The sequence below is a fragment of the Hordeum vulgare genome, chromosome 3H (genome assembly GCF_904849725.1).
Source record: "Hordeum vulgare subsp. vulgare chromosome 3H, MorexV3_pseudomolecules_assembly, whole genome shotgun sequence".
Taxonomy (NCBI): Eukaryota; Viridiplantae; Streptophyta; class Magnoliopsida; order Poales; family Poaceae; genus Hordeum; species Hordeum vulgare.
In genome coordinates this window covers 40978410-41001506 of record NC_058520.1, presented here as the reverse complement: position 1 = coordinate 41001506, position 23097 = coordinate 40978410, and positions in this window count along the sequence as shown.

Here is a 23097-nt window from a genome sequence, read left to right as displayed (position 1 = left end):
CCCTGGTGGCGGCTACCAAGCTTGTGGGGCCCACGTGGCTCTGCCGCCCCCAAACTCACCTCTATAAATTCACTTTCGTCCCAGAAAAAGTAAAAAGAGAAGATTTCATCGCGTTTGCGATACGGAGGCGCCACCACATCCTGTTCTTCATCTGGAGGGCAGATCTGGAGTCCGTTTTGGGCTCCGGAGAGGGGAAATCATCGCCATCGTCATCATCAACCTTCTTCCCTCTCTAATTCCATGAAGCTCTTCATCGTTCATGAGTAATCTATTCGTAGGCTCACTGGGCGGTGATGAGTAGGATGAGATCTATCATGTAATCGAGTTAGTTTTGACGGGGATTGATCCCTAGTATCCACTATGTTCTGAGATTGATGTTGCTACTATTTTGCCATGCTTAATGCTTGTCACTAGGGCCCGAGTGCCATGATTTCAGATCTGAAATTATTATGTTGTCACCAATATATGTGTGTTTTAGATCCGATCTTGCAAGTTGTAGTTACCTACTATGTGTTATGACCCGGCAACCCCGGAGTGACAATTACCGGAACCACTCCCGGTGATGACCATAGTTTGAGGAGTGGATGTGTTCACCAAGTGCTAATGCGTTGGTCCGGTTCTTTACTAAAAGGAGAACCTTAATATCCCATAGTTTCCGTTTGGACCCCGCTGCCACGGGAGGGATGGACAACAGATGTCATGCAAGTTCTTTTCCCTAAGCACGTATGACAACACACGGAATGCATGCCTACATCACATTGACGAACGGGAGCTAGCAACATATCTCTCCGTGTTATAATTGTTGCATGATGAATGTCATCCAAATAAATCACCGACCCATTGCCTACGAGTTTGTCCCACAGATGCTGTTACTTGTTTTGCTCTGCTGCTGTTACTACTGTTGCTGTTGCTGCTACTTGCTTTGCTCTGCTGTTACTTGCTACTGTTGCTACTTGCTACTGCTGTCACTACTACTGTTCCTTGCCTCTGCTGTTACTTGCGACTGCTGCTACCTGCTACAATACTTTTTCGCTCGCCGTTGGCGGGAAAGAATATTTCCCGTCCACGGGCAACTTCTGGCGCCATTGATACAACCGTTAGGAATAGTCTGCCATCAACAGATCGTTTCTCGCACCGTTGCTATCATACTACTTTGCTACTGATAATTTTCTTGCAGATACTAATCTTTCAGGTGCGGTTGAATCCGACACATTCAGCTGCTAATACTTGAGAGTATCCTTTCACTTCCTGTCGGGCGAACCAACAAATTTGGGTTGAATACTCTACCCTCGAAAACTGCCGTGAACCCACGCGCTGGTGGGCCATTGCAAGATAATTGCTAATTGTTGAGCAACTGGGAGCAGTTCTGGCTCCGTTGCCGTGGAGGCATCAAGTCTGGAACATGTCAACAACATTATTCTAGTGTCGTTGCCGGGGACTGCTAGCACTCCCGTTCGTCAATCTAATGTAGGCATGTATTCCGTATGTAGTCATACGTGCTTAGGGAACAGAACTTGCATGACATCTATTGTCCATCCCTCCCGTGGCAGCGGGGTCCTAATGGAAACTACGGGATATTAAGGTTCTCCTTTTAATAAAGAACCGGACCAACGCATTACCACGCGGTGAATACATGAACTCCTCATACTATGGTCATCTCCGGGAGTGGTTCCGGCTATTGTCACTCCGGGGTTGCCGGGTCATAACACATAGTAGGTGACTACAACTTGCAAGATAGGATCTAAAACACACATATATTGGCGACAAGATAATAGGTTCAGATCTGAAATCATGGCACTCGGGCCCTAGTGACAAGCATTAAGCATAGCCAAGTAGTAGCAACATCAATCTAGAACATAGTGGATACTAGGGATCAATCCCCGTCAAGAACTAACTCGATTACATGATAGATCTCATCCAACTCATCACCGTCCAGCAAGCCTACGATGAGATTACTCACGAACGATGAAGAGCATCATGGAATTGTCGATAGAGAAAGGTTGACGATGACGATGGCGACGATTTCCCCTCTCCGGAGCCCGAAACGGACTCCAGATCTGCCCTCCAGATGAAGAACACGATGTGGCGGCGTCTCCGTATCACAAAACGCGATGAAACCTTCTCTCTGATTTTTTTCTGGGCGAGACGGAAGATATAGAGCTGAGTTTGGGGGCGGTGGTGCCACGTGGGCCCCACAAGCCTGCACGGCGCGGCCTAGGGGGGTGGCCGCGGCCTGTGGGCTTGTGGCCCACTGGCACGCCCCCTCCGGTGGATCTTTGCGCAGGTATTTTTCTTTTATTCCAGAAAAAATCTCCGTAAATTTTCAAGACATTCCGAGAACTTTTATTTCTGCACAAAAACAACACCATGGCAATTCTGCTGAAAACATCGTGAGTCCGGGTTAGTTCCATTCAAATCATGCAAATTGGAGTCCAAAACAAGGGCAAAAGAGTTCGGAAAAGTAGATACGACGGAGACGTATCATTGCCCCGCTTTGTTTTCAAATCTCGATCCCTGATCGACGAGCCAGTCCCGACACATCACATACACCCCCCTTAGTTGTATGACGCTACACAGATACTATCGGGTACCGAGGGTGACACCTTGCCAAGTACTCCTGATGATACCTCTGTAGTATAGCTAGTCGGTCGTGATTATCGAGGGTGATTCCTCTTTCACCATTCCCGACGATGCCTTTGTCGTGCAACCCTTCAAGTGTGGACCCCAGAGGGTGATTCCTCTAAGCCCATCTTGACGGATACATCATTGAGAATCCAAAGAGGGTGATACCTCGGATTCCCCCCGATGTTACAACCACATAAGCAAATGACATCTAGGTCTCACGGTAAACTCATATCAATGGCATAATCAACTAGCGAGCAAATAATAATAAGTCTCAAACGTCAACACTTCAATCAAAACAACATGAAGCAGTACGAATAGATGGTATCTCGCTAGCTCTTTCTGAGACCGCAAAACATAAATGCAGAGCACCTTCAAAGACCAAGGGCTGACTAAACATTGTAATTCAAGGCAATGAAGATCCAGTCACAGTCATACTCAACACAGTTAAAAGCAAAGCATAAAAATGACAGAGGTGCTCTCTAATTGGTGCTTTTGTAAGAGGAGGATGACTCAACAGGAACATAAATAGACAGGCCTTTCGTAGAGGAAAGCATTGATTTGCAGAGGTGCCAGAGCTCAAGCTTTGAAAACAGAGATAATAATTTTGGGTGGCATGCTTTCATTGTCAACGCAATGACTAAGAGTTCTCAACATCTTCCGCGCTACACATGCTATAGCCGGTTCCCAAACAGAAAAGTAAAGTTTTGACTCCCCCACCACCAATCAATCACACTCCACGGCTAGCCGAATCCTCGGGTACCGTCCATACCAACATCAATCCTGGGGGAGCTTTGTTTGCAATTATCTTTTCGATTTGAGCATGGAACTGGGAACTCCAATTACCGGCCCCTTTCTCGTGAATGATAGTGAATTGTAGCGACCCGACTCAAAACGAGTCAAGCCTCTGTGTTTCTGTGCCATCCCTGGATCAGTATGCTGGCACACACAGTACATCAATGTATATATCAAAGTGCAATCACATGCAAATAGCGTAAAACTGATATATACCTTAAATATCTCAGCGGAAGCAGTCAAGGGAGTGGAGTCCCAATAAACACCAACGACAAGTTGAGTGTAGACCGTAACCCTGAATCGTACTCTTACTCGTCGAAGAAAAATATCTGCAACATAAGACGTTGCAGCCGTGTAGGTCAACATATTGAATATGCCGGCAAGTCACATAAGAGAGGGGTGAAAAGTAATCATCTATACTATATGCATATATGGCAGGTGGGGCTATAAGTTTTTAGCGAAAAGCAAGTTTTTTCCTACATCAAGAGAGGCTTAAAAGCAAAATGTTACTACGTTGTTTGTTGTTAATGAGATGGTTCCGCCAACCAATTCTCGTACCCATGGTGTCAATAATACCCACATCAATATCATTATTTGTGTTGAGAAATTCAGATAACTTCAGTTCCTTTGGCTCAAGTTGTCCATGACCGTGGACACGGCTAATCGATTAGGTTTGAGTACTCTGCAGAGTTTTGCACACGTTCCACACAAGATTTGATCGCCTCCGTGTATGTCCTCGCACTTCAGGGTGTTTGAAGACCGGATGATCAAAACATGGTCTTTCAACGGGTCCCTCTGAATCCCTGTCGGTGCCCATCCAATCCTACCGTTCTTCTACATCTGCTAGCACCGCCTGTCCAGAGTCGCCGCGTTGTCCAACCAAGCTAGAGCCCATAATGACTTGTGGCTGTGCAGGTAAGCCTTGGGTCTTGAATATATCCGTCCGTCTCTTTGAGCCTGGGTGAAGCTTTCCGCAGGATGTCATGGCCGTCCCCAGCATCCCGGGTCATCCACTGGGTTCTCCACGGAGCCGATCAACCGTCCTTCACCCAGAGTTGCATTGCATCCCGAGGTCTTGAAAATCTTGTCTTAACCGGTCTTGATTATTTAATCAACCTCGCATCACTCGTGTTATGCACTCAACCGAAATCCCGTCTACTCAAGCATAGCAATATGAATTTTGTCGTCCCGGGGCCAAGTATCGGGGTTGTTGTGTGCCTACCACATGATACTACAATCTATACTAAAATTTCCAAGTACCTACTCAGCATGCAATTGGGCATAGGATGGTAGAACGATGCATAAAACATAGGTGATAGTATGATCAAAATGACTTGCCTGGTGAGGTTGACGAAGAAGAATTTCTCGAGAAATAACTTGATAGACTACTCGTCACTCTCCGATGAAATCTATATAACAAACATATCATTCACATAAGCACTCATACTAGCAATCATTCTAGCAATCAAAACAAAGGAGAGAGTGAAATGAGAATCCGAAGGAAACTTCAAATAAGACTAGGGAGTCTTCTACTACATCAAACACTATATAGTTTTTGTTCTAACTGAAAATAAAACACTAAAATGGAAAAAATAACAGAAAAAAATATATAAAATAACTAAGATAACAGAAGAAAAATTTACAAAACGACATTATTTTATAAGTATTTTCAAAATAGGAAATCAAACTAGCAGTGCAATCAATTCGCAAGTTAGTATAGAACTAGAATTGATTCCATGCAACCAAATAAGAATAAATAAAATAAAATTTTGTTGTTGTTGAAAATTTACTGGTAAATATCAAAAAACAAAATATAACTTGTCACAATTACAAAAAAAAACAAATTAAGAACAAATAATACAAAAGAAATAGCAAGAAAACAAAAAAAAGGCTAAAACAGAATCTGTTTTGCTTAAAACCCTAAGTAAAATGATTTAACAAAAATTGAAACTTAAACTACTGAAATATATGATCAATAGGAAGCATCAGAAAAAAGAATCAAATTAAAAGCAATTTTTAAACTCCCGGAATAAGCAAAACAAGCTTTAATTCAAATCTAATCTAACTCAATTTTTATAAATCCAAACATAGACAAATTATATATTTTTGAAAACTACAGGAAATTTGTGAGCTACCGGAAAAAGAATCACTATCATTGGACTTCGGGATCAAAAGTTATGGCCAAAACAGAACAGAAACTTTGCTGTTTTTGGAACTAAACAGAAAAAAATAAAACAATAAGGGGTGTTTGCTAAGGGGTGGCAGTCCCTGATTGGCTAAGGGGTGTTTGCTGCATAGACTAAACAGCGGATGGCCGCTAAATAAGAAAGATGCTTCGGTTCACTTAACTGATGGACCGGTTCTTTTTAGAAACCGAAGGGGTAAGTACTTCCTAATCTACACCGTGGGATCTAGATCTAACGGTAATACAAAAAAAACAAGTAAAAGAAAAAAGAAAGGAGGGAGGGGCCTTACCGTGGTAGAGTTGCTTCTGTGGCTGGAGTAGCTCCCGTGGCTGGAGCTCTGGTGGGGTGGGGGGGTCGCCGGCGAGGGGAGTGGTGGAGGGGGGGGGGGGGCGAAGGGTGGAGGGGCTCCAGGGAGGGGAGGGAGGCGAGGTGGAGGGAGGGCTGCAGGGGGGGCGAGGTGGAAAAACTGCTGGCGATGGGAGGAGCAGCGAGGTGGAGGTGTGCAGCAAGGTGGAGGGGTGCAGCGAGGTGGGGCTGCAGGGGGGCGGTGGAGGAGGTGCAGGGAGGTGGCGAAGGGTGCAGCGAGGTGGGGTGGTGGAGGACTCGGCAGGGAGGGGAGGGTGCAGGGGGTGACGAGGTGGAGGAGCTCCTGTGATGTTCTCTGGTGCCGACTCCGACGAGGTGGCGTGCGAGCTAGAGGCGAGGAGAGGGGATGGTTTCAACGGGAATGGAACGAGGAGGTGAGGGAGGTTCTTATAGAGGTGACGGGAGGCGCTGGGAGGGAAGGTACTTCGCGAATCCCGGAGGTGGGGATTCTTCTCTCCATGGATGGAAAGTTCTGTCACGTGAGAGGAAACAGAGGAGGAAGAAGATCTTCCTGGGCCAGAGAAAAAGGAAAGCTCTTAATGGGCCACCTGGAGTTTCCTAATAAAAACGATTCCTTTCCTATTTTTAAAACTAGGAAACTAAAACGATAAAAAGGAAATCAAATCAATTCGGAATAAAGAGTTTTTATATACTAAAATTATCAGGAAAATAAAATATAAATGATGGTCATTTTTCCACGGCAAAAATAAAAACTTCAGAAAAAATTATTTTCACAAAATTGCCTAAAAGGTTTATTTTCTTTTGCAAATAATTTTCAAATGACCCTCTAAGTTTGAGGGTTCAAATAACTTTCAAAATGCCCGTGGGTTCGAGGGTCATGTTCCTCCTCTCTAGAATGTATTTCCCGGCATTTCTTGCACGAAGAAAACGAATGGAAATGCAAAAGAATTCAATGCAAATATCTCCGTTCAAATTCTTTATAGTTGAAGAAGTCATGTCATCTTCTCTCTTTGCTTTTAAAAGATTGAATTTCAATTCACCGGAGAAGGGGAAAGTCATTTTATTCCCTCTCATTCAAAAGTTTCGAAAAGTTTCAAATTTCACACAAGTTTCAATCACTCAGGCAACCAACAAACAATCTAATAATAATTATATTAACATTCGAAAATTTATAATTTTGGGATGTTACATGAATAAACACATATCGAGGATAACACGCCTAGCATGGAAGATACCAATAGCCCCCCTGTCACCACATGAGCGGTTCGAGCATGCAAAACAAATTATTTCTTGAAGATTTAGAGAGTGGCACATGCAAATTTGCTTGGAACGACAGGTAGATACCGCACATAGGTAGGTATGGTGGACTCATATGGAACAACTTTGGGTTTATGGAGGTGGATGCACAAGCAGTATTCCCTCTTAGTACAAGTGAAGGCTAGCAAAAGACTGGGAAGCGACCAACTAGAGAGTGACAACAGTCATCAAAATGCATTGAGATTAACTAACATTGAGTGCAAGCATGAGTAGGACTTAAATCACCATGAACATGAACATCATAGAGGCTATGTTGATTTTGTTTCAACTACATGCGTGAACATGCGCCAAGTCAAGCCGCTTGAATCATTCAAAGGAGGATACCATCCTATCATACTACATCATAGTCATCTCAACATTCATGTGGGCATCCAAGACAAACCATTATAAGCTCCTAGCTAAGTAAGCATGGCATAAGCAACTATGATCTCTAAGTTGTCATTGCAAACATGTTTCTATCACAACAAAGCTGAATCAGGCATGATGAGATAGTCAGATTTACAAAAAACAAAATAGATCGAGTTCATACCAGCTTTTCCACGCTCAGTCACTTCATCATATATCGTCATTATTGCCTTTCACTTGCACGACCGAATGATGTGAACAATAATAAGCGTGCTCGTGCATTGTACTAAAGCTAGAATCTGCAGGCAAACACAAAGGAGAAGACAAACTAATATGGCCCTTTGAAAGCTAAACAGGTATGCATGCAAGAGCCACTAAACATTGTAACCAATATCTTCTACCTTGACCTAAAGAAAAAGAAAACTATCTACACAGGAAAGCTCCCAACAAGCAAAAGAACAAAAAGAAAATCTTTTTGGTTTTTCTCAAACTAGACATACACACGAAAAGAAAACGAGAAAAAGAAAATAAACTAGCATGGATGATACAGTGGCAAAGTGTGAACACCGGCTAACAAAGTGAAACATAAGCAATAATGTAAAGTCGGTGAGAACACGTACTCCCCCAAGCTTAGGCTTTTGGCCTAACTTGGTGTACTCCCAAGGAGGGAAATAACCAGCTCCGGGGTACTCCGGAGTGGAATGAGGATGCCACTGCTGTGTGAGATCCTCTGGCTCCCACTAATAAACCGGCGTCTGGTACTCGACTGGTGGCTCGGGCACGGGCACCTGTGGTTGGGCCAAGCCCCAATATGCGTAGATGTCCGAGGGCATAATAATGTACCTGCCTGCATGAAGATTGAACAAAGAAGGAGCAGGCAAAGTAATAGTCTCACGAGTACCCTGACTAAATACCAGGTTATAAATCATCCTTCTATTTATATCTCTATCAAGAAAGTCATGGCGAACCATGCTATCGTAATCTAGATATCTCTCGGGGAGAAGAATCTCCTCTTCCTCTTCCAGTCTAATGGGTATCTCAAAGTGTCTGGCAAGACGAGTAGCATAGATACCTCCATAGACAACGCCTTTAGAACGGTTCAGGTTCAACCGTTGAGCTACTATAGCGCCCAAGCTATAAGTTTTATCGTTATAAAGGGCTTCGTGCAAGACCTCGAGATCTAGGGAACTAAGTGACCCAGCTTTCCCATGGCCAATCAAACATTTTCCCACAAATAATGTGAAGTACCGAAGCACGGGAAAATGAATGCTAGCAACTCTAGCGCAATACACTCCTCTATCCTCTCCTACAACAATTGTACCGATGAAAGCTTCCAAGTCCCGTGGACGAGGTTCATGAATATCCCCAACAAAAGGCAATTTGCAAACATTGCAAAAATCCTGGAGTGACATGCGCTGGGGTATATCATAATGTTTAAACTCAACCATAGGAGGATTCTTCCTCGGATAGAAGTTAAAGCTTTGTACGAATATATTAGTGAGGAGGAGGTATTGCGGACACTTATCTTCAATGAAGGCGGTAAGGCCTGTGTTCTCCACCAAGTGATAAAAGTCCTCATAAATTCCAGCGGCGCGTAAGAACACGTCGCTTGGCCACTCGCATGCTCGAACTTCCGCGACTCGAGGGACCGGATACTTGGGCTTCTTCTCACTCCCATCATCCTTGGGGTCATGGTTTGACGAGCCTCTCAAGAACCTCCTCATCTTTTCCCTTTTCTATCTCTGAAAATTTATGAAATTTTTAGTGACTCTAAGGAAAAGTGAATAAGGCTCAACGAAACTCGTAGCAACTACTCCCACAAGTGCCTAGAGACCATATTACGCATCAAAACTACTTGGGACCAGCTAGAATCAACATGCAAAGCTCAAGAACAGGGTCACCAAGGTAGCAAAAATACGCGGAGTATAAGGCACTAGAGCAAAAACTAATTGGACCAATGGAGGAGTCACATACCAAGGAGTAATTACCCCAAAACAGTTCGGAGAACGGTGATTTGAGCAAAGAGATCGAAAATCCCAGCAAGAGGAGCAAGAACACAGGTTTGAGCTGCAAAACGATTTTTTCTGGAGGTAGGAGAAGCAGATGGGAGCAGGAATGAGTGGAGGGGGTGCCTGTGGGCCCCACAAGCCTGGGTGGCACGACGGGGGGGGGGGGGGGGGGGGTGCCCGCGCCCCTAGGGCTTGTGGCCCACTGGTGTGGCCCCCAGACAGACTCTTTGTCCCTGTATTTTTCAAATATTCCAGAAAAAATCATATTAGATTTTCACAGCGTTCGGAGAACTTTTATTTTCGGGGTACTTTTCCACTGGACGCTAAAACAGAAAATAGGGAAAACTAAACTAATCCTATCATTTTTCTTCTAAGCAACCAAAGGTGAAAGCTTAAAACAGAGGCTTGTGACTCCTCGATTCATCCATCTCATGGTCATCGAAAGAAATCCGTCAATGGGGTTGATCAAATCCCCTCGACAAAACTTTCTCGAATCGCAAAAGAGAACGGAGAATTTTCGAATAGTCACTAGGTCACCTCAATGGGGATATGTATCGCCCCAACAAGCAAATCACACTTCATCTTGACACGAGGAATAGGGTATTCAAAGCTCCCAATAAGAATCGATGAAGTTTTTTCGATAGCATTGATGCAATGTACTCGATATTGTTTCGTCGGAAAGTGCACCGTATGCTCATTACCGTTGACATGGAAAATGACATTGCCTTTGTTGCAATCTATAACAGCCCCTGCAGTGTTTAAAAAGGGTCATCCGAGGATGACAGCCATGGCATCGTCCTCAGGAATATCCAAGATAACAAAGTCTGTTAAGATAGTGGTGTTAGTAACCACAACACGCACATCCTCGCAAATGCCGATAGGGAAAGCAGTTGATTTGTCGGCCATTTGCAGAGAGATTTTAGTGGGTGTCAACTTATCCAGTTCAAGCCTACGATAAAGAGAAAGGTGCATAACACTAACACCAGCTCCAAGGTCGCACAACGTAGTTCTAACGTAGTTGCCTTTAATGGAGCAAGGTATAGTGGGCACACCGGGATCACCTAGTATCTTAGGAGTTCCACCCTTGAAAGTGTAATTGGCAAGCATGGCAAAGATCTCAAGATCAGGTATCCTCCTCTTAGTAGTCACAATATCTTTCATGTACTTCGCATACGGAGACATCTTGAGCATATCCGTCAAACGCATTTACAGAAAGACAGGTCTGATCATCTCAATGAATCGCTCAAAATCCTCGTCATCCTTTTTCTTGGATGGTTTGGGAGGAAAGGGCATAGGTTTCTGAACCCATGGTTCCTTTTCTTTACCATGCTTCCTAGCAGTGAAGTCATTCTTGTCGTATCTCTTAGTCTTAGGCTGTGGGTTATGAAGATCAACACTAGGTTCAATCTCCACATCCTTTTCATTGCTAGGTTGAGCATCAACATGAACATCACTATTGATATCATCATTAGGCTCATGTTCATCACTAGATTGTGTTTCAGCATCAGAGATAGAAGCATCGTTTGGACTCTCAGGGATAGCAGCAACAGGGTTGCTAGCGTGCTGGTTCCTATCATCTTTCTTCTTCTTTCTAGGATGACTAGGTGCATGAGTGCTAACTTCTTGAGAATCTTGTTCAACTCTCTTCGGATGACCCTCAGGATACAAAGGTTCCTGGGTCATTCTACCGCCTCTAGTAAAGACTCTGACAACATTGTCATTCAACTCATTGAGCAAGTCATTCTGAGCTTTAAGTACTTGTTCTACCTGAGGAGTAACCATAGAGGCATGTTTACTCACAAGCTTAAGATCATTGACATTTCTGTCCACACAAGCACTTAAATGACTAAGCATACGAGCATTCTTTTCCAATTGTCTGCTATCATAATCATTGAAACTCTATTGTTTGGCAACGAAGTTATCAAATTCATCCATGCATAAGCTAGCAGGTTTATCAAAAGGAATATCACTCTCATCAAACCTACGCAGAGAATTTACTTCTACTACCTGTATCGGGTTATCGAGACCACGGATTTCTTCGATAGGTGGTAGATTTTTGACATCTTCAGATTTAATGCCTTTCTCTCGCATAGATATCTTGGCTTCTTGCATATCTTCAGGACTGAGGAATAGAATACCTCTTTTCTTCGGAGTTGGCTTAGGAGGTGGTTCGGGAATAGTCCAAGCATTCTCATTGCACAAGATGTTATTCAGTAGAATCTTAGCTTCTTCTACAGTTCGTTCCCTAAAAACACTACCAGCACAACTATCTAGATGGTCTTTGGAAGCATCGGTAAGTCCATTATAGAAGATATCAAGTATCTCATTCTTCTCAAGAGTGTGATCAGGCAAAGCATTCAGTAGCTGGATAAGCCTCCCCCAAGCTTGTGGGAGACTCTCTTCCTCAGCTTGAGCAAAGTTGTATATTTCCTGCAAGGCAGCTGGCTTCTTATGGACAGGGAAATATTTTTCAGAGAAGTAGTAGACCATATCCTGGGATTACGCACACAACCAGGAGCAAGAGAAGTGAACCAAGTCTTAGCATCATCCTTTAGCGAGAAAGGAAACAGCTTGAGCATGTAGTAGTGGCAGATCTTTTCTTCACTAGTGAATAGGGTGGCTATATCGTGCAGTTTGGTAAGATGGGCTACAGCCGTTTCAGACTCGTAACCGTGAAAAGGATCAGATTCGACCAGAGTGATTAACTCAGGGTAGACAGAGAATTCATAATCCTTATCGGTCACAAAGATAGGCGAAGTAGCAAACTTCGGGTCGTATTTCATCCTAGCGTTCAGAGATTTTTCTTTCCACTTGCGCAGAAGTTTCTCAACATCATAGCTATCCTTACACGCAAGAAAGTCCTCAGCTATCTCTCCCTCCATAACATAGCGCGTATCAGGCATAACATGCAATTCAGGCATAGTAGCAGGTTCTACGTACTTCAATAGTATCAGCAGTTTCAGAAGTATCAACACATCTAGCAGCAACTCTAGCAATTTGTGCATCAAGGAATGCACCTAGTGGCAAAGCAGTATCAAGCATAGCAGGCATAATATCAAGCATAGCATCATCAGGCATAGTATCAAGCATGGCATCATCAGGCATAGTATCAAGCATAGCATCATCATAAGCATCATGGGCAGCAGAAGTAGCATCATCAAGCATAGGCGACATATCAAGATTTCTAGTAGGAGGTGATGTCGCAAACTTACTCAAAACTGAAGGTGAATCAAGTGCAGAGCTAGATGGCAGTTCCTTACCTCTCCTCGTAGTGTAAGGTAGGATTTTAGTTCTTGGATCTTTCGGATTCCTCATAGCGATCAGCAGACGTCAATCCCAAGTGACTCAGAGAATATAGCTGTGTTTCCCCGGCAACGGCGCCAGAAAAAGCCTTTGATGACCCAAAAGCGTATGGGATCGCAACAGTTTTCGGGGGTAGAGTATTCAACCCAAATTTGTTGGTTCGCCAAGGGAAGCGAAAGAATATTCTCAAGTATTAGCAGCTGAATTTATCAGATTCAACCACACCTGAAAGATTAGTGTCTGCAAGCAAAGTATCAGTAGCAAAGTAGTATGATAGCAACGATGCCAGAAACGATCTGTTGATGGCACACTATTCCTAACTGTTCTATCAATGGCGCCAGTAAAGAGCATGTGGACTGGGAACTATTCTTCCCTAGCAACGGCTCCAGAAAAGTCTTGCAACAAGTAACAGCGAGGTAGCAAGGAACACCAGTAGTAGCAGCAACAGAGTAACAGCAGTAGCAACAGTAGTAGCAAAGTGACAGCAGTAGCAGCAAAGTGGCCCAATCCATTTTGTAGCAAGGGACAAGCCTAAACAAAGTAACGTAGCGAGAACCAGTAGTAAAAGACTCGTAGCTAGTGGATTGGTGATGGATGAGTATGACGGATGTGATTCATCATGTAACAGCTATAACACGGAGAGATATGTAACTAGCTCCCGTTCGTCAATCTAATGTAGGCATGTATTCCGTATGTAGTCATACGTGCTTAGGGAAAAGAACTTGCATGACATCTATTGTCCATCCCTCCCGTGGCAGCGGGGTCCTAATGGAAACTACGGGATATTAAGGTTCTCCTTTTAATAATGAACCAGACCAACGCATTAACACGCGGTGAATACTGAACTCCTCATACTATGGTCATCTCCGGGAGTGGTTCCGGCTATTGTCACTCCGGGGTTGCCGGGTCATAACACATAGTAGGTGACTACAACTTGCAAGATAGGATCTAAAACACACATATATTGGCGATAACATAATAGGTTCAGATCTGAAATCATGGCACTCGGGCCCTAGTGACAAGCATTAAGCATAGCCAAGTAGTAGCAACATCAATCTAGAACATAGTGGATACTAGGGATCAATCCCCGTCAAGAACTAACTCGATTACATGATAGATCTCATCCAACTCATCACCGTCCAGCAAGCCTACGATGAGATTACTCACGAACGATGAAGAGCATCATGGAATTGTCGATGGAGAAAGGTTGACGATGACGATGGCGATGATTTCCCCTCTCCGGAGCCCGAAACGGACTCCAGATCTGCCCTCCAGATGAAGAACACGATGTGGCGGCGCCTCCGTATCACAAAACGCGATGAAACCTTCTCTCTGATTTTTTTCTGGGCGAGACGGAAGATATAGAGCTGAGTTTGGGGGCGGTGGTGCCACGTGGGCCCCACAAGCCTGCACGGCGCGGCCTAGGGGGGTGGCCGCGGCCTGTGGGCTTGTGGCCCACTGGCACGCCCCCTCCGGTGGATCTTTGCGCAGGTATTTTTCTTTTATTCCAGAAAAAATCTCCGTAAATTTTCAAGACATTCCGAGAACTTTTATTTCTGCACAAAAACAACACCATGGCAATTCTGCTGAAAACATCGTGAGTCCGGGTTAGTTCCATTCAAATCATGCAAATTGGAGTCCAAAACAAGGGCAAAAGAGTTCGGAAAAGTAGATACGACGGAGACGTATCATTGCCCCGCTTTGTTTTCAAATCTCGATCCCTGATCGACGAGCCAGTCGAGACACATCACATACACCCCCCTTAGTTGTATGACGCTACACAGATACTATCGGGTACCGAGGGTGACACCTTGCCAAGTACTCCTGATGATACCTCTGTAGTATAGCTAGTCGGTCGTGATTATCGAGGGTGATTCCTCTTTCACCAGTCCCGACGATGCCTTTGTCGTGCAACCCTTCAAGTGTGGACCCCAGAGGGTGATTCCTCTAAGCCCATCTTGACGGATACATCATTGAGAATCCAAAGAGGGTGATACCTCGGATTCCCCCCGATGTTACAACCACACAGTTACTCGACCATGTTACTGGGATCATTGGTGTTTAGATGTTAGGCGGGTGGATTCCCGCGTGTTTGTGTCGTTGACCTAATTAAAATGATAATGGATTTGGGTATTTGATCTGGGTTGGTCGGAAGGCCTTATTACGCACTAACCGTGTGCGTGGGAAGAATTATGGGTACTTGATGTCGCGGTTTCAGCCGAAGCTCTTTAGACGTCAGCAATGGAGCGGCGCGCGCCCGAGTGGTCCCGAGATGCATCTTGCTTGTGATTAAGGGGTGCTAGGACTGACCTCGGCCTCCCACGCATCGTGCAAGAGCGCGGAGTGCAAGTGGGCCCACGAACCCTCTGTGCTTAGGAGTTAGACCGGCGGGCTGGCCTTTCTGTTGAGTCTTAGGTGGGGCTGCGACGTGTCGATATTCCGAGGCCGGGCATGACCCAGAAAAGTGTGTCCGGCCAGAGTGTTATCGAGCGTGTCAGGGAATATGTTGTGCACCCCTGCAGGGAAAAACTTATCTATTTGAATAGTCGTGTCCACGGTTACAGGATGACTTGGAGTTGTGCCCTGATCTTATACAACTACAACTGTTACTTAACTGGATTTAGTTGCCCCGGGATTGCTTCCTCGCAGGGAGTCGAGGGAGGATCTCTGGGCGTGACCTCATTTTAATATTGCTGCAATAATATGACTATTATTTGTGTTACACCTGTTCTACTCTCGTCTATTGCTGCAAGACCTTGAAGATGCTAGTCTTCCATAGGACTAGGCCTTCTTCCTCTTTTCTTGCATTGATGCAGTCAATCCACATATAACCACCCCTCCTTTGATACTAATGCATACTTAGAATAGTTCTGATGTAAGACTTGCGAGTACTTTGGATGAGTACTCACCGTTGCTTTGCTCCCCCTTTGTCCCCTTGATCCGTTACTGTGACCAGATGATGGAGCCCAGGAGATGGAGTTTCCTACCGATGCCTGCCATCTCGATGGTGTCTTCATCGTGGAGGCCGCTGAAGACCAGGAGTAGTTTAGGAGGTTCCCATGCAGGAGGCCTCGCCTCATTCGATCGTGTTTCTTTTGTGCTAGCCTTCTCTAAGGCACCCCATGTTATGTCTGTACTCAGATATTGTTGCTTCCGCTGACTCGTGTGTTTATTGAGCTTCTGTATTCTAGCCCTCGAGGCCCCTGGCTTGTAATATGAAGCTGATATTGTTTTATTTGTGTCTTGAGTTGTGTTGTGATATCTTCCCGTGACTCCTTGAGTTTGATCGTACGCATTTGCGTGTATGATTAGCGTACGATTAAACGGAGGGCGTCACAAAGGGCCCGGCCTAGCGGTTGTACCAGCCCTAGTAACAACACTTGTACCGCTCGGGGTTGACACCGTTCGAGTACCAGTGTGGTAGATCCGTTCCTATATTTTACTAATGTGTGTGGTTGAATAGTGTACGTGTGATACGTGGAGAGCAATGTAAGGTGAAATGATACATGGTCGATAGGGCTACGTGACTAAGCTAGGAGGGAAGATGTTAGGGTGGCAGTGGACATGTTATAGAAGATGTTGATGGGTGCTCTCCAGGGGAGACTAGGAGGCTGATGGGTCCTGTGGAGCAATCCGATGCTGCAAAGCACGTACTGGGTTCCATTTCCATCCAAAGAAGAACTTATGAGCGGTATGTGTGCGATCCATTCATTCTTTCATTTGATCCTTCCTTACTCCATTGAGCTCAGATTTGTTTTTTTTGCACACACGCATGGTTTAGATGGAACGGTAAATTTGGTGACACTAATTGTAATGAGGAATATCATATATCCATAAACTTCACATGTTATTTTTCAGCACAACATGATGTTCACCTCTTTTTCTTATGGACTTTAATATGATTAATCATAGCTTGTTTAATAGGTTAAGCAAGACCAAGACATAATTGCATGCCCAAAGTTTGACTTATTTAATTTAGTATGAAAATAATAGTTTTTGGTAACAATGATAGAAGTTATGATTTGTAAATGCAATATTATCTTCCATATATACAGACTGAACAAAATATAAGCCAAAGTGGAATGTCAAACCTTAATTTATTCTAAAAAGTGGTAGGTTTTCTATAGGTGTTGAATAGCATATGTTTTCTGTTGCAGAATCTCTTAGCTGGAATGGTCATTGTCAATATCCTTGTGAAAGTTGGCATGCTCTTTAGCACAAACCAACTCAAGATGCTAGCTCGGACAGTGCTTTATTCAATGGACTATAACTTTTATAGAAAAACACTAGGTTAAAAGCCTATTCCAAAATAATTATACACAAGATATTTACAAGGGTTACGTTTATGCAATTTACATGGGGCTATCTAACATTAGAGATCCATGCATCTAATTATTAGTATTCATGTATTCTAGCTCTCTATGGATGATAGGACCAATGGTTCTTTTAAAGTATTGCATTTATAAACTTTACTATTTAGATATCGTATATGAAAATATCAAGTAACTAAAATGCCATGTACGATCACGAATGATCTTACAAGATGACTGTTTACATGGCCTTGAAAGAAGAGATGTCCAAAAATTGGAGCAAGGTTGGAGGGGCCTCGGTCCTTTTGGGCCAAGAAAAGTAGATGGGGGCATGTCCAAGCTATGAATAGTAGATGGGAAATGGTTGAACTATTTTGTGTTACCATGGTTCTTAAATGGGAGAAGGTACGTGTTCTGTTTTAGTAGTTTCTAAATGGTGCAGTAATCTGTACGGTTTCAAGTGCCTAATTTTATGTGTAAGAGTTTGCCACGGAATTGCGTAATGCAACCAAGTGTGGTTGTAGCATCTTGGAGTAAGGAAACAAAATCCTACATGTGTTATAATTAGTTAATGGATAATAATAATACACATACTTTCATGAGATGATTGGTCTTAAGCATAAAAGGGCATCTATGTGCCATCTTTCTTTTGTAATGCAATGCACACTAGAGAGTTTTATATTTTTGTACCATTTTCTCTATTTTGTGCATTAGATCTCATAATATATATTACCAAAATACATTGCAAGTGAAGCAAAATTTAATTACTTTTTGTACGTTATTGGCTATTTTTTCTACACATACAAAATTTTATATGCAAATATTAACAACCAACCTGCAATAAACATGAGTGTATGAATAACTCGATATCAAATACTGATAACAATAACAATAAAAAGGAATTTTCTCAATTTTTAAGACCCGTGGCAACGCACAGACACTCTATTAGTATGAACTACATTACAGAACGCAGGAAGTACATTTGTACATATTTTACATAATATAGAATCACTGTTTTACTATCAAACGAAGTATATGTCATGTTTTTTAATCATTCACATTTGCAAAATTATTTTTTACAGACGAAAGCATTGGTTCCGGGAGCACTTCCTTATAGGGGGTGTTTCTTTCGAGGGACTTTTTGGTGTAGGGACTAAAAATAGTCCCTTTTAGTCCCATGGGAAAGAAACATGAGGGACTTTTAGGGACTAAAATGGGGTATTTGGGACTAAAGGAAGAAGTCCCTATGGGAGGGACTTTTTGAGACTTTTTTAGCACCATTTCCAAGAGTGTCCTTACTTTTAACATGTCATTTAATAACTTTTAGTATATTACTAAGGGTAACATGGTCTTTTTACATGTCATTTAATGACCTCTAGTTCATGTTTAGTCCTTGAAAAGAAACGGATAGGGACTAGAAACTTTTTAGTTGGGACAAAAAAATCATAGGACTTTTTAAAGAAACAAGGCCATACTATACCCTATGTTCGCTTATTTTGGATCACGTGGTATCCACGCCAAATTGTCACCTTATTTTGAGTGCATTCCATCTCCATTTTGTAATATAAAGCTGACCAGCACTAGGGTCTTTGACCGTCTTGAATGTTTGAATGGTGGTCAACCCGAGGTCGGCAGCACATTTATTGATTTAGTCTAAAATATTTGTTTGTGAGGGGAGTAGAGACCAATGTCTAGAACAGGGCGAAAAGATTCCTAGTGTGGTACTCCTAGACTGGCAGAGCTCCTACTCCTGCGAGCTATATGCTTTATCGCTTGAGGAAAATGTAGCAGCCCTAATCTAGACTAGGCTTGGGCATACCGCGTCTAACGACAAATTTGTGCACGGCGTTGAGTGTGATTTCTCCTACCCGTGTCTGTGGATGTGCACACGTTTGGTTTGAAAAGAGTTGGAATGCAATCCAGCCACATCGCTATAAATTACACACGGCGTGCATATTTCTTTATTAGTTCCCCGAATATAGCTAGTATCTAATTCCTCATGAAAAATCAGGTCCTCAGCAGAAAAAAAAGAAAGAATAAGCCATGTGGGATGGATAGTGAAAACAAATAAACTTTAAAGGTGACTCGTGCATTTTGAATGGTTCTTGAAAATTATACATGGTGCGTGGCCTGCACGACAACTTCATATTTGCGTAGAGCACGACGACGACAACTTCATATCACCACGAAAATCAAGCAATAGGCACGGGTGATCTATCCTGAGAGCATCTAGAGCCGGGCTGGACAAATCCGGTCCCCTATATGTCCGCGGACGCATCCGGACGGCCCCTCATATTTTACTCAGTGCATCCACATACCTTATATCTGGACTCTTAAATCCATACAAAGTCATGCATGTGGATCATCCGTTAATAAATGTCGCATGTAAAACAAACGTTGGTACCGAACATAAAAAATGTTTACGTTAATTTTATTTGAAGTGCACAATCAATCATTTGCACTTTGATTTCCATTGTGGGCCCATATATGATCCACCAGATCAATTAGTAATTGTGTGTGCATGTGATGATTTCGGAGATTCTGATGCCTCTAAGCTGCATTGCATCTTGATCTTCAGGTATTTCAACTTGTTCTCCATGTGCTTCAAAATTATTGGTTTGGGCACCAAAATATCACTCATCCTCGATGATCATATTGTGCAAAATAACACAACATGTCATCATCTGCCATAAAGTTTCTTGTTCCCACATCATTGCAGCCCCACGAACATTTCCCCGACGCGCTTGTAGCACTTCAAAAGCCCTCTCCACATCCTTCCTACTTGATTATTGCATTGTTGCGAAGTGCTTTTGTTTTGTGCCATGTGGTTCGGATATAGTCTTAAAAAATGCAGCCCACTGAGAATATATGCCATCAGCAAGATAGTATCCAAAATAAGCGAACATGGGGCACATCCTATGGCCATAGTGGGAAGTAACATATAGTAGTATCATGCATATGATACTATTGTATGATACTACCTCAATAATTCATAGTATCATAAACTAGTATCATAGATGATCTCATTTATTGACATGCATGACACAAAGTAGCATATCATTTAACATATTATGGTATCTACCTATGTTACTCTAACCCCTCTCTCTCTTCTTCAGTTATCTGCCACATCAACATGTTTGCTAGTCCCGAGTGTATGATACCACCTAAGTTACTCCCACTATACCCAGCCTAAGGCTGGCCATAGTGGGAGTAACTTAGATAGTATATGTACTTGGAACTAGCAAACATGTTGATGTGACACACAATTAAAGAAGAGAGAGGAGGTTAGAGTAACATAGGTACTCCCTCCGGTCCTTTTTAGTCTGCATATTAGCTTTGTTCAAAGTCAAAGTATCTCTACTTTGACCAAATTTGTAGAAACATGTATCAACATTCACAATGTCAAATTAATATTATTATATTCATTACGAAAGGTAGTTTCATGATATGTATATTTGGTATTGTAGATGTTGATATTTTTCAATATATATTTGGTCAAACTTTGTAAAGTTTGACTTGACTCAAATCTAATATGCGGAGTAAAAAGGACCGGAGGGAGTAGATACCGTAACATGTTAAATGCTATGCTACTATGAGTCAATAAGGTCATCTATGATACTCCCTCCGTCTCGGTGCATTAGGCATCTCAAAAGGCGCACTACAACCTAGGCACATAGAGATTGGATAGAAGAAGAAACTGAATTACAGTGGAAGCCAATCACATTATTCCTTTCTCAACTAAAAATGCTATTAATTAGGAGACCTCTTCAAAGTCAAAAAGAGTGTAGCATAAGTTACATGCATTGGTCCTTCAATTAATAGATGGAGTCTAATTAATATGCATGCAACCAGTACTATTGTAATGTGCCTTAGTGTTTTGAGATTATTTTATTTTTGTAAGATGCCTAATGCACCGAGACGGAAGGAGTACTAATTTATGATACTATGCACTATAAAGGTAGTATCATATAATAGTATCATATGCATGATACTTCTATATAATACTCCTCAATTTGACGAGCCTAAGGAAGTGCTTCCGGGAACCAATGCTTCCGTGTGTAAAAATTATTTTGCAAATGCCAAAGATTAGAAAACATGACATGTACTTTGTTTGACAGTAAAACAGTGATTTTATATTATGTAAAATATGTAGAAGTGTACTTCCTCCGTTCCATAATGTAGTTCGTAGTAGTAGAATGTCTGTGCATTGCCACGGGTCTTAAAAATTAAAAACATTCCTTTCTATTAATATATTGTTATCAATTTTTAACATCGAGTTATTTATACGTTCCTGTTCATTGGAACTTGGTTGTTACTAATTGCATATTAAATTTTGCATGTATATAAAAAAAGTCAATAACGTACAAAAAGTAATTAAATGTTGCTTCACTTGCAACGTATTTTGGTAACATATATTATGAGATCTAATGCACAAAATAAAGAAAATAGTACAAAAACATAAAACTCTCTAGTGTGCATTGCATTACAAAAGAAAGATGGCACATGGATGCCCTTTTATACCTAAGACCAATCATCTCATGAAAGTATGCCTATTCTTATTATCCATTCACTAATTATAACACATGTAGGATTTTGTTTCCTTATTCCAAGATGCTACAACCACACTTGGTTGCATTACGCAATTTCCTGGCAAACTATTACACATAAAATTAGGCACTTGAAACCGTATAGGTTACTGCACCATTTAGAAACTACTAAAACAAAACACGTACCTCCACCCATTTAAGAACCATGGCAACACAAAATATTTCAACCATTTTCCACCTACTATTCATAGCTTGGACATGCCCCATCTACTTTTCTTGGGTCAAAAGGACTGAGGCCCCTCCAACTCGCTCCAATTTTAGGACATCTCTTCTTTCAAGGCCATGAAAACAATCATCTTGTAAGATCATTCGTGATCGTACAATGCATTTTAGTTACTCAATATTTTCATATAAAATATATAAATAGTAAAGTTTATAAATGCAATACTTTAAAAGAACTAACGCTCCTCGTATCCATAGAGCTAGAATACATAAATAATAATAATTAGATGCATGGATCTCTAATGTTAGATAGCCCCATGTAAATTGCATAAATGTAACCCTTGTAAATATTTTGTGTATAAATATTTTGGAATAGGCTTTTAGCCTAGTGTTTTTTGGAAAAAAATATAGTCCAGTGAATAGAGCATTGTCCGAGCTAGCATCGCGAGTTGGTTTGTGCTAAAGAGCATGCCAACTTTCACAAGGATATCGACAATGACCATTCTAGCTAAGAGATTCGGCAACAGAAAACATATGCTATTCTACACCTATAAAAAACCTATCACTTTTTAGAATAAATTACGGTTTGACACTCCACTTTGGCTTATATTTTGTTCTGTCTGTATACATGGAAGATAATATTGCATTTACAAAATCATAACTTCTATCACTGTTACCAAAAAATATTATTTTCATACTTTAAATAAGTCATACTTTGGGCATGAAATTATGTCTTGGTTTTGCTTAACCTATTTGACAAACTATGATTGATCATATTAACGTACATAAGAAAAAGAGGTGAACATCATGTTGTGGTGAAAAATAACATGTGAAGTTTATGGATATATGATATTCCTCATTGCAATTAGTGTCACCAAATTTATCGTTTCATCTAAACCATGCGTGTGTGCAAAAGAAAACAAATATGAGTTTAATGGAGTAAGGAAGGATCAAATGAAAGAATGAATGGATCACACACATATCGTTCATAAGTTCTTCTTTGGCTGGAAATGGAACCCAATATGTGCTCTCCAGCATCGGATTGCTCCAGGGGACCCATCAGCCTCCTAGTCTCCCCCGGTGCCGCCATCAACATCTTCTATAACATGTCCGC